Consider the following 11882-nt stretch of genomic DNA (forward strand, 5'->3'; position numbering starts at 1 on the left):
GTGTTCTTCTGGGATTGCAGTGCAGCTTCTTGCCACTAGGCCACCAGAGCTCCCCCTAATGAAATCTTTTCTGTATTATCATGTTATTGCTTCTTGCCTACCCACATAGCCCCTTATAATGAGGGACCCATTTTCTTTTTTTTGGGGGGGACCCATTTTCTGTAACTATAGTTTGTCATTCCAGGATTTAAAATCAAGAAAGATTTGCATTCTTTCTCTATTATCTTCACCATACCTATTCAATCTGTATGCTAAGCAAATAAACTAAGAAGCTGGATTACATGAGAAAATCATGCTTGGTATACTAGGGGCCATTGAAAAAGAGGAAAACCCTTAAGGTAGATTGACAACAGTGACTACAACAATGACAACAAAAATTATAAGGATGGTTCAACAGCAGACAGTGTTTTAGTATGTTACATATCAGAACAGACTTGACATCACATAACAATATAGCTTTGTTCATCAAATTGCATCCAATTGTCACAAGAGGAGATTGCCCCTCCTTCTCCAGCAGAGCATCTGGTGGATTCGAGCAATGCGCCTTCAGGATTGCAGCGCAGCTTCTTGCCACTAGGCCACCAGAACTTCTCTTTTTAAAAATCAATCAATCAATCATGCAAGCAAGATTCTGATGAAGATTATGTAAAAACAATTGGAACAGCACATCAGCAGAGAACTGGCAGAAGTTCAGCCAGGACTTAGAAGGGGTCGTGGTACTAGGGATATTGTAGCTGATGTTAGATGGATCTTAGCTGAAGGCAGGGAATACCAGAGGAATGTCTATCTGTGTTTCATTGATTATGCAAAGGCGTTTGACTGTGTGCATAATAACAAACTGTGGTTGACTCTGAGAAGAATGGGAATCCCAGAACACTTGATTATGGTAATGTGAAACCTATACTTGGACCAAGAGGCAGTCGTCAGAACAGAGCAGGGAAACACTGCATGGTTCAAAATTGGGAAGGGCGTACGCCAGGGATGTGTCCTATCTCCATACCTTTTCAACCTGCATGCAGAGCAGATTATCTGAGAGGCTCAATGTCAGGAATACCATTATTTGGATCAACACACTTTAGTCTTTAGACTGACATCTTTGCTCTTTCGAACTCTGGAGAAGTCCTTGACAGCAGTTTTTCCCAATGCAACTTTTTATTTTCTGCCTGCTGGTGCCAAGCTGCTGATCGTGGATCCAGGTAAGATGAAATCATTGACATTTTCTATCTTTTCTCTGTCTATCCTGATGCTACTTATTGACCTAGTGGTAAAGACTTCTGGTTTGTTTGGGTTTTTTTTTCTTTTTTTACATTTAAGAAACGGCAGCTCTCATTGTCATTATTATTACAGACAAAGCACTAATCAAGCCTCCTTTCACACATCAGCCTCCTGAGGCGGCTGATTCAGAAGAAAGCTGAGGCTCAGTAAGGGTCCTCATTTCCTTCAATAGAAACTGAAGCAATTGAGTTGGGTGTCCTCTCAATGCCCAGCTCACTCTCCAAGCTGGGTGGGTATCAGAGGGGCAGGGAGGGCAGAGAGTCCAATTTCTGTGAGCCTATTTAGTCCCAGGGCTTCCAAACCTAGGGGACACCATGCCCTGTCCTGGAGGGGACAACTTTTCCAGCTTCTAGTCCTCGTAAGTCCTCATGCAATGTGGAAGCTCGAATTTCATGGATATAAAATCCAGCGGGAGGGGGGTGGTTCTGGCTGCCCTGCATGGAGTGAGGCACCTACCATGGCTGCCTTCCTGGGAGACAGTTCCTGCCCTGTCAATCCCAGGCACCTGAAGGAGCCCCCTGCCCCTCATGGAGAGACCTGCAGCACGTCTTCACTGAAATCCACCCCATCACTCCTGGCTCTTCAGGTGCTCGACACAGCTACCCTTGTCCTGGATGATCTTCCCAGGTGTCTTCAGGAATCTGAACAGGAGCTTCTGCCCAGGCTCTTTCTTAATGATGTTCAGTTTGTAGTAGTGGCGCAGGGCACGGGACATTTTCTCATAGGTCATGTTCACCCAGTTCTTGTTGTTTCCCCAGAGTCTCACAAGTCCATTTGGATCCACAACTCAAAAGATCTTGGCATCTCTGTCTTTCCATCTAATGTAGGGTTCATACCTGGTATCAGAGAGGAGTTGGTACACGTAATCAATCCCACAGCAGCCGGCAGTCAGCGATCCTGCCGTCGATGGGGGCCTGGGTCATGGTAGGGGAGGAGCGGACCTCCTCAGACTGGCAGCCAAGTTCTTGCAGGAGGCTGGGAGGCTGTTGCATGGCCTTCTTCTGTCTGAAGATCGCTCAAAAAAGGGGGCCTGTACACCAGGGCCCACCGCTGGGTCTTGATGTACTGGAGCAGCTCGTACAGGATGTCACCTCATGTGAATGAATATTAAATTTTTTTTTCTGTAGGTTTGGGCTTTTTGTTGTTGTTATTTTTAGGAGTAGGGAGGGGAAGGAGGCATGGGAGGGAGTAGAGTGGAAAATAAAGAGGGGGAAGCTTCTGTTTTTGAGATGTTAAGATGCAATCTATATTGAAGGCTGTAGGGTTTTTTTTTTATCTTCTGCAGTAAGCCCTTAAAGTCTTCCTCACTTTCAATGAGTAAGGTTGTGTCATCTATGTGATATAGGTTGATTAGTCTTCCTTTACTCCTGATGCCACACTCTTCTTTGTAAAGTCCAGCTTCTCAAATGATCTGTTCAACATATAAATTGAAAAGGAATTGTGAAAGGATACATCCCTGACACACTCCTAGATTTTGAACCATGTAGTGTTCCCTTATGGAGACAGGATGTATCCCTGACACACTCATTTGCTGCAGAAGGTCAAGGACTGTAGTCTTCAATATGGATTGAAACTCAACATCAAGAAAACAAAGATTCTCACTGCGGGGGCAGATTGGTAGTTCCACGATAGATGGAGAAGAGATTGAGGTTGTTAATAATTACAGCTTGCTCAGCTCCACAATCAACACTGTTGGCACCAGGAGTCAGGAAATCAAAAGACAAATTGCATTGGGAAAATCTGCTGTCAGGGACCTCTCCAGAGTACTGAAGAGCAACAATGACAGTCTCAATACTAAGGTGTGCCCGATCCAAGCCATGGTTTTCACAATTATTTGTTACGCATCAGAGTGCTGGACAATGACTAAGGATGACAGAACAAGAATCGATGCCTTCAAATTGTGGTGTTGAAGAAGTCTTGAACATACCATGGACTTCCAAGAAAACAAATAGATCTGTCTTGGAGAGGGTGAAACCAAGTTTCTTCTTGGAGGCTAGAATTTTGAAATTCTAACATACTTTGGGCATGTGGCCAGGAGAGACCGGTTCTTGGAGAAAAATACCATGCTTGAAAGGATGGAGGGACAGTGCAGGAGAGGGAGAACCTGGATGAAATAAACTGATACAGTGACTGGGGTAATGGGGATTGGTGTGTCAGAATTAGCGAGAATGGCTCAGGACAGGTTGCTATGGGTCGCAGGTGGCTTGATGGCACATAAAAACAATAACCATGTTCCCATGCTCTGTTTACAGAACAGTTTCCTGGTCAGTGTTTTAAGTTTCACATAATTAAGTGTTCTGAATTATCAATTTCTTCAATGTTAGCTGTAATTAGTTATAATCCACATAGTCAAATGGCTTTGCATAGTCAATAAAATACAAGTAGACATCTTTTCAATACTTTCCAGCTTTCAGCCAAGATCTATCTAACAACCTTAGTGCCACATCTTCTAAATCTAGGTTGACTTTCTATTGGTATACTGTTCTAGCAGGTTTTTTTAAAAAAAAACATTCAGCAATATTTTGATTGCATATGATGTTAATAATTTCCACATTCTCTTGGTCACCTTTTCTGGAAATGGAACTAAATATGTGATTCCTGGCTGAAAGCAAAGAATACCAGAAGAATGTCTATTTGTGCTTTATTAACTATATAAAGGTATGTAACTGTGTGGATCATAACAAATTTTGGCTAACATTGAGAAGAATAGGAATCACAAAATGATTAATGGTGCTTATGCAAAACCGATACCTAGACCAAAATGCTGGTGTGCAAATAGAACAAAGTACATTCCATGGATTAAAATTAAATTAAAATTTCCATACTGAGAAGAATGGGAATCCCAGAACACTTGATTGTTCTAATGCGAAACCTATACTTGGACCAGGAGGCAGTCGTCAGAACAGAGCAAGGGAACACTGCATGGTCCAAAATTGGGAAGGGCGTACGCCAGGGATGCATCCTATTTCCACACCTTTTCAACCTATATGCAGAATAGATTATCCAGGAGGCTTGGCTCTATGAGGAGAAATGTGGGGTCAAGATTGGTGGACGATTTATCAACAATCTGCGTTATGCAGATGACACAACCCTGCTTGCTGAAACTGAAGAGGACCTGAAGCACCTGCTGCAGAGGGTCAAGGACTGCAGCCTACAATATGGATTGAGGCTCAATGTCAAGAAGACAAAGATTCTCACCACTGGACCAATTGGCAGCAACAGGATGGATGGTGAAGAGATTGAGATTGTACACAGTTTTAGTTTACTTGGCTCCACAGTCAACAGTCTTGGCACCAGCAGCCAGGAAATTAAAAGGTGCATTGCCATGGGAAAGTCTGCTGTTAGGGACCTCTCCAAAGTACTGAAGAGCAATGGTGTCTCTTTGGAGACTAAGGTGCGTCTGATACAGGCCATGGTCTTTGCAATCACTTGTTATGCATCAGAGAGTTGGACAATGACCAAGGAGGATAGAAGGAGAATTGATGCCTTTGAGCTGTGGTGCTGGAGAAGAGTATTGAGAATAACTAGGAAAACAAACAGATTTGTCCTGGAAAGGGTTAAACCGGGTGGCTCCTTGGAGGCAAGGATTCTGAGGCTCTGTCTAACATACTTTGGACATGTTGTGAGGAGAGACCGGTCCTTGGAGAAGGACATCATGCTTGGGAGGGTGGAAGGACAACGCAGGAGGGGAACGCCCTCTATGAGGTGGACTGATTCAGTGACTGGGATAATCAGGATGGGAGTGTCAGAGACAGTGCGATTGGCACAGGACAGAGCAGAGTTTAGGGCTGTTGTACATAGGGTGGCTATGAGTCGCAAGCGACTCGACGGCACATAACAACAACATTCAATCTATATGCTGAGTAAATTATTTGAGAAGCTGAACTCTAAAAATGAATGTGGCATCAGAACTGGAGGATGACTTATCAATACCTTGTTATACAGATGATAAAACCTTGCTTGCTGAAAGTGAGGAGGACTTGAAACACTTGTGAAATAGAATATAGCTTTCAATAAAGACTATCTCAACATCAAGAAAACAAATGTTCTCACCTCTGAACTGATTGACAATATCATGATAGATGGAGAAAATATTGAAACTGTCAACAACAACATCTTACTTGTCAGTGATCAGGAGACCAGGAAACATATTGCACCGGGTAAATCTGCAGTCAAGAATCTCTCCAGGGGAGGGAGAGGAAGGAAAGAAAATGTGCAACAATGAGTGAATAATAAAAAGAAAGAACCTCCAACTTATTGAGAACCAATTATGTCAGTTTAATGCCTGAGGTATACGTGATGCAGGCCACTGTATTTTCAATCATCTGAGAGTTAGGCAGTGAATAAGGATGACAGAAGAAGAACTGATGACTTTGAACAATGGTGTTAGAGAAGAGTATTGAATATCTCATGGATTTCCAAATGAATAAACTGATATATCTTGGATAAGGTGCATCCTGAGTGCACCTTTGGGTGCATACTTTGGGCAAGTTGCTAGGTGAAGCTGTATTTGTTGGAGAGGGACATCATACTTGGAAGGTGGAAGGATGGCAAAAGAGAGGAAGACCCTCAACCAGATACGTTGACACAGTGACTACAGCGCTGGGCTCAATTGTGTCAGAGATTGAGTATGGCACAGGATAAGAGAGGGTTCAGATCTATTGTTCATAAGGTCACTATGAGTCATACTCAATTCCATTACACCCAACAACAACTTCCAGTCCAAGTAGCTGTCCACCAGCTGTCTTGGTAGTTGTACGCTGCTGAGTTGGAACCAGCCCGTAACTGACCCTCCAGTGAGGTTTTCAGAGGTAATAAATGGCACAGGAGAAGACTGCCCATCCTTTTCCTACAGAGCAGCTGGTAGATTCAAACTGCATGTCTTTGAGATTGCAGCACAGCTTCTAAGTAGTAGTGAGATAGTTGTTGTTGTTGTTGCTGTGTACCTGTGTACTCTCAAGTCAGAAGTGACCCATAGCTCACCCTCCAGTGGGTTTTCAGAAGCAGTATATCTCATGAAAGGAGATACCCATCTCTCACCCACAGAGCAACCGATGGATTTGAACTGCAAGCTTTTGGGATTGCAGTGAAACTTCTTATCACTAGGGCACCAGACGTTAGTAAAGTGAAAAGCACTTGCACCATTCTGAAGCCTTAGAAAAAGAACATAGAGTCCTATTGCTGAAGCAGATATCATCAGTTCAAATTCTTATTTTACATATGATATAAATGACAAATGATGTCCACAACAGAATAAAGTGACTTCTTATCTCCCCCTACTCCCATTCCTTCAGCACTGTCCACTCTAAGACTCAAGTTTTATGGTCAGATTATACAGAAAAGAAGCCACATGTAAGAGTATCAGAATATTGTATTTATTAGCCATGCCTTCTGTCTACCATCCCCATCCTCCAAATTGAACAACTCAATTTCCCGCTTGGACATGACAAAGTTCCAGATATGGGAGGGGAAGGCAGGATGACATAATGCATTATAAAATTCTACAGCCATCACTCCTTACCAGACAGTAATTGGGCTATCATTTTTGACCCCATCTTCACCACCATCTCTCTGTTCCCTCACAAGAGCACAGACAACTTGACTCTCCCTCACGTCGTCTTCTGCACCACTCTTATCTCAGGCTACTAAACTAGAGGACAGAAGTTAGAGAAGCTATTTGTGTGGGCTTTTATCTCAGCATCCAGCCTACCACAGTCAGAAGAAAGAAGGCCACCCAGGTTCCTGTAGGAGAGAAAGAAATGACTATGAAACAGGATTAAACATCTTAGGAAGCCTGAGAAGCTGTGCACTGGGAATTGATTTTTACATTTATACACTCCACTTCAGGAGATTATCTAGTAATCCGTTCACTCATTCTTTCAGAATGCTTTCCCAGGAGATAAGAGAATACAGAGATGAAAGGAAAACTAATTGAGGAAGAAATTGTGTGGGAATTACAATATTGTCTGGCTCCTATGATGAGCATTTGAATTAGTCTTGTAATGGATCAAAATTATCATAAAAAGATAAACAGCCTCTAGTCATATTCTGTACCTTACCAGTCCTCTCACTGATTGGATGTTAAGTTGAATCATGTGGAATTGCCAATACTTGACTATTTTTACCTACAAAAAATGGCAATTTCATGTGGTTCAACCCCATGCTACATGCTAAGTTCTATACTAAAGGTTTTACATACAGGGCAAATGTTTCACATGCATTAGAATTTATACAACTTTAGCTCAAACTTTTATCCACCTCAGTGCTAGATTTGGGCCCTAGTTCTCTGCTGGAGTAACTGTTCACAGGGCACCTGATTAAGCCCTGATTCACATCCTAAAGAAGTATTTTCCAAGATTATTATTTTGATAATTGAATCTCAGTTTCTCAACTATATAATAGGGGGCAACAAATTTGTTAATCTTAAGGATTTATAGGAGTTGCTGTTGTTAAGTGCTGCAGAGTATGAGTTATTGTTTTTGTTGTCATGTGCTGTCGAGTTGCTTGAGACTCACAGTGACCCTGTATGCACTACAGCCCTAAAACCTGCTCTATCCTGTGACAACTTTACTGTCTCTGACACACCTATCCTCAATACACCAGTCACTATCTCAATCCATCTCCTCAAGTGTCTTCATATCTTTCTCCGTCCCTCCACCCTCTCAAGAATGATGTCCCTCTCCATGGACTGGTCCCTCCTTGCAACATGCCCAAAGTATGTAAGACAAAGCCTCAGAATCCTTGCCTCCGAGGAGCAGGCTGGCTTCACCCTCTTGAAGATGAATCTATTTGTTCTTCTGGCATCCATGGTATATTCAACACTCTTCTCCAGCACCACAGCTCTATCATCCCTAGTCATAATCCAGCTATCTGACACATACCAAGCAATTGCAAAAACTATGCAACCATAGAAACTGTGGCACAGTTCCATTTTTCTCCATAGGGTGGTTATGGGTCAAAAGCAACTCAACAGTAACGGGTCTATTTGTCACACTGCAAAAAATTCTACATAGGAAGGTCAAGAGAGCTCCCAAGTTTTTTGGTTTCTAATTGGGGGGGTGGGGTTTCCACCAAACCAGGGCCAGCTACTTCATCTGAATTTGGTTAGCAGTGTAACACTCTCTAGGTTTCACTATCAGAGTTCCTTCTCATATGGCTTTAACTTCAAGTTTGGGGTAACTGAGATTAGAAAGTGGAGTGGAAGGAAAAAGCCTGTATTTCAGTTTACAAGGATTTAGGTTCTTACTCTAAGCAAGGCCTACCTTATGCCTTGCCATGGTTTGCATATGGTATTGCTCTAAGGAGCTCCTTCCACATTTATACTAAGCAGACAGTGGTAATCTTGGCTATAAGCTCTTGGACTTGAATTCACATTATCGTAAGACTTGCCTAAAATTTGTAGATGGGTGAGCTGTAGGCTGAATTTAGACTGCAGAGACAGATAGTTCTTGGTTAAACAATTTTTTGTTTATTCCTATTTAATTAAAATATCCTGCCAACCCTTGGATATCTGGATCTCTGATTTCTCTTGGTAAATCAAATGTAGCATCTTTAGTCTCCATACACACAAAGCAATGATCAGCTGGAGCTGAGTGTTGGCTGCTCCTTCAGCTGCATTCTCCAGTCCACTCAGCACACTTCCCTTGAGGCTACCTGCCTGGTCCAGTAGGCATTTTGCATTTTAAACCTTTACTTAAATAATTTCTGGATCGTCGGAATTTATAACTTTATAACTACCAACAGCTCCACGATTACAACACCGCCATGCACTGCTCAGGAAACAGTGGTTCAGAGAGGCAGAGTAGCTATTATAGATTACTCAGGATTGAGAAGTAACAGGACTCAAAACTAGCACCCACGAGGACTTAGTGTGGGCACCAGGCCGTGATGCAATCATCAAACTTCACCACAATGATCTTTCTATACCAACCTGTGGGGTTCTTGCTGCTGGTGGCACTGGACGCTGAAGCACAAAAGAAAGATGAAGTTTCAGGCACCATTCTGACAGAACAAGGCCAGTATCCCTACATCAAGGTGGGACTAAAGGATTGGCTGCACTTTTGGAGCTAGTGAGATCATGAATTTTCTGTCCCTAATAAAGATGGGGATAGGTGCCAGAGACAATAAGATTGGCAAGGGATAGAGCAAGGTTTAGGGCTATTGTACATAGGGTCACTAAGAGGTGACTCAACGGCACATAACAACAATAAAAATGAACTGAGAAGTCAACTATGAAGTTAGACTTTTAAATAAGGGTCAGAGATTTGAGGATGGATGTAGAAGCAAAAAATGGCAGAGACTTTTCTAGATGAGCAAAGAAGATTTAAAGAAGGGGCTCATTTAGCATCAGGGACTGAAAAGACTGATAGATGGGTGATCTGATGTGACAGAAAGGTGAGAATGGGAGGGGGAGGCAGGGATCGCTCAGACTGGACATTTAGGAAGTGAGAACAGGGTACACTGAGGGGAAGAGGCCACTCTAGAGTAGTGTGTGTGTATCCAAAGAGGGATATGGGAATAAGGGGAGCATTTGGACTCAGGAAGGAGATGAAAGTACGAAGATAAAGGGGGATCAAGGAGGTCTGGGGGAGCTCAGAGCAGGTCAGTGGAAGGTTCCAGGAGGGGCCAAAGAATAGCCACCCTCCATCCAATTTCCAAGGTTTTAATTTTTTAATGGCAGACACTGCCCATCTTTCTCCAACAAAGAGGCCAGTGGACTCAAACCACTTTTGCTCTTTCAGTTGGAAGCCTAAGTAATACTCTGTGCCACCTGGGCTCCTTCCCAAATAGTTTTGTTACCACTTATTTGAATGGGCCCAAACACCAGCCAGCCATCGCCAATCTTCAGTCCTTCCTGCTTTTGGATCTCCCGGGCTTGATTCCTTCCTAGGGAAGACTTCTGATTGCAAATCTGTAACACATAAGGGTAGCAAGGCCTGGCTCCCAGCCCCTGCCAGGGTAGAACTTCACCTGAGAGTTCAGATAGGCCTTCCTCTTATACCAGTCCCAAGTGAGTTCACCAATCAGCAATACCTCTGTCTCCAAAATCCCACCCTTTAGCATGCCAAGCCTTTGAATCATAGGGTTGGTGGCTGCTGTTAGGTGACAACAAGTCAACTATGTCTCATAGCAACCATTTGAACAACAGATCTGAACCTTGCCCTATTGTCATGGCCTGTGTGCTGCTCAAGCCCATTGTGGTAGCTGTTGGTCCATGTTGTTCAAGGTCTTCTTCCTTTCACTGACCCTCTCTATCTTTCCCAGCATGATGTCTCTCTCCAAGGACTGATTCCTCCTGAAAATATGCCCAAAGTAAATGATACAAAGTTTAACCATCCTTGCCTCTAAGGAGCACTCTGGGTGTACTTACTTCAAGACAGCTTTGTTTGTCCTTTAGGCAGTCCATGTTATATTCAATAATTTTTTGTCAACACAGCTCAAAAGCATCAATTTGTCTTCTGTCATTTTTATTTATTGTCTAATTTTCAGATGCATATGTTGTTATATGCCGTCGAGTTGCCTGTGACTCATAGCGACCCTATGTATAACAGCTCTGAAGCCTGCCCTGTCCTGAGCCAGTCTCATTGACTCCAACACAACTATATCCATTGTCCCATTTACTGTATCAATCCATCTCATCCAGGGTCTTCCTTTGCTGTGCTGTCACTCCATCTTTCCGAGCAAGATGTCCTTCTACAAGAACTGGTACCTCCTGGCCATTTGCCCAAAGTATGTAAGTCAGAGCTTCAAAATCCTAGTCTTTAAGGAGATACTTGGAGGGAGCTCTGGAGGCCTCCTGGTAAGAAGCTGTGCTACAATCATGAAGAGAACTACTGACAGAGAAAAACAAGCTGTGTTTAGAAGAGGTTGTGGCACTAGAGACATTATTGCCAACGTCAGATGGATCTTGGCTAAAAACAAAGAGTTCCAGTGGAATATCTATCAGTTTCATTGACTATGCAAAGACATTTTACTGTGTGAATCACAACAAATTGTGACTGTTCTTGAGGAGAATGGGAATCCCAAACCATTTGATTACGCTTAGGAGACCAGGAAGCAGTCCTCAGAACAGAGCTAGGAAACACTGGATGATTCAAAATTAGTAAAGATGCATATGAAGCAATTGAAAACACCATGGCAAACTGACAGATAGTATTGGTAGGCTGTTTAGTGAAGAGTATTAAATATACAATGAACTGCCAGGAGAATTAACACATCTGTCTTGGAAAAAAACATAACCAGAATGCTCTTTAGATGAGACTAATCCAAGGATGGTAAGACTTTATCTCATGTACTTTGCATGCGTTCTTAGGAGGGACCAGACTTTAGAGAAAGACGTTGTTGTTAGGTACCATCAAATTGCAATTGCTTCAGCCGGGGGAACGCACCCTGCCGCCAGCCCGTGGGAACGCACGCCACCGCCCGCCGCCCGCCAGACCGGGGAACGCCGCCGCCAGACCGGGGAACGCCGCGAGAGGGACCCGGAAAAGACCCGGGGAGAGCAGCAGCCAGCCACCTGCCGTGGAACTCCAGAGGAGCGAAGACTGCCGGACACTGTGGGACCCCCCTGCAGCCCACACCTGTGTGACCCTTAGCACACAGGGTGC

At 43.4% G+C, this 11882-nt stretch overlaps 1 pseudogene; it reads right to left on the minus strand.

The window, feature by feature from the left end:
- Positions 1-1843: 1843 nt before the first annotated feature.
- Positions 1844-11882, minus strand: part of LOC102859781 — a 28069-nt pseudogene continuing 18030 nt past the window's right edge.

Source organism: Elephantulus edwardii, unplaced genomic scaffold (genome assembly GCF_000299155.1).
Source record: "Elephantulus edwardii isolate Elephantulus edwardi_28Jun2011 unplaced genomic scaffold, EleEdw1.0 scaffold00028, whole genome shotgun sequence".
In the NCBI taxonomy this organism is placed as follows: Eukaryota; Metazoa; Chordata; class Mammalia; order Macroscelidea; family Macroscelididae; genus Elephantulus; species Elephantulus edwardii.